We start from the raw sequence: 1,203 nt of genomic DNA, 5'->3' as shown, positions 1-1,203 counted from the left end.
AGAGAAAAATATCAGATACTGAGGTCTAATAGAGTAACTTGTTGTGGGCATGGGGAAAAGGCAACACATTACTTACCATCCTAAAGTTCACTGTTGTCTTCGACAAAGTGTAAATAAAGAGCTTAATTCCAATCACCCGTTTCTTTCACCTAATAATCTTTCTTAGTTTCCTCACTTGATGCTTGTTCATGAATATCTCATTGCCCCATACGCAAAAGGGATCGAAGCGTGGATCAGTACCGCTCATATATGTACCTACAAGCAACCAGTAAATGTTAGATGCTGTGACGCCCCCGATTTGACCGTACACTAATCATGCACGCAAATGTGTACGACCAAGATCAGGGACTCACGGGAAGATATCACAACACAACTCTAAAACATAAATAAGTCATACAAGCATCATAATACAAGCCAGGGGCCTCGAGGGCTCGAATACAAGTGCTCGATCATAGACGAGTCAGCGGAAGCAACAATATCTGAGTACAGACATAAGTTAAACAAGTTTTGCCTTAAGAAGGCTAGCACAAAAGTAGCAACGATCGAAGAGGCAAGGCCTCCTGCCTGGGACCTCCTAACTACTCCTGGTCGTCGTCAGCGGCCTGCACGTAGTAGTAGGCACCTCCAGTGCCGTAGTTGTCGTCGTCGACGGTGGCGTCTGGCTCCTGCACTCCGACATCTGATTGCGACAATCCGGTATAGAAAGGGGAAAAGAGGGAGAAAAGCAACCGTGAGTACTCATCCAAAGTACTCGCAAGCAAGGAGCTACACTACATATGCATGGGTATATGTGTAAAGAGGCATATCAGTGGACTGAACTGCAGAATGCCGGAATAAGAGGGGGATAGCTAGTCCTGTCGAAGACTACGCTTCTGGACATCTCCATCTTGCAGCATAAAGAAGAGAGTAGATTGAAGTCCTCCAAGTAGCATCGCATAGCATAATCCTACCCGGCAATCCCCTCCTCGTCGCCCTGTTAGAGAGCGATCACCGGGATGTATCTGGCACTTGGAAGGGTGTATTTTATTCAGTATCCAGTTCTAGTTGTCATAAGGTCAAGGTACAACTCCGGGTCGTCCTTTTACCGAGGGACACGGCTATTCGAATAGATAAACTTCCCTGCAGGGGTGCACCACATAACCCAACACGCTCGATCCCAATTGGTCGGACACACTTTCCTGGGTCATGCCCGGCCTCGTAAGA

The sequence above is a fragment of the Aegilops tauschii genome, chromosome 1 (genome assembly GCF_002575655.3).
Source record: "Aegilops tauschii subsp. strangulata cultivar AL8/78 chromosome 1, Aet v6.0, whole genome shotgun sequence".
In the NCBI taxonomy this organism is placed as follows: Eukaryota; Viridiplantae; Streptophyta; class Magnoliopsida; order Poales; family Poaceae; genus Aegilops; species Aegilops tauschii.
Note: the sequence above shows the minus strand (reverse complement) of the source record.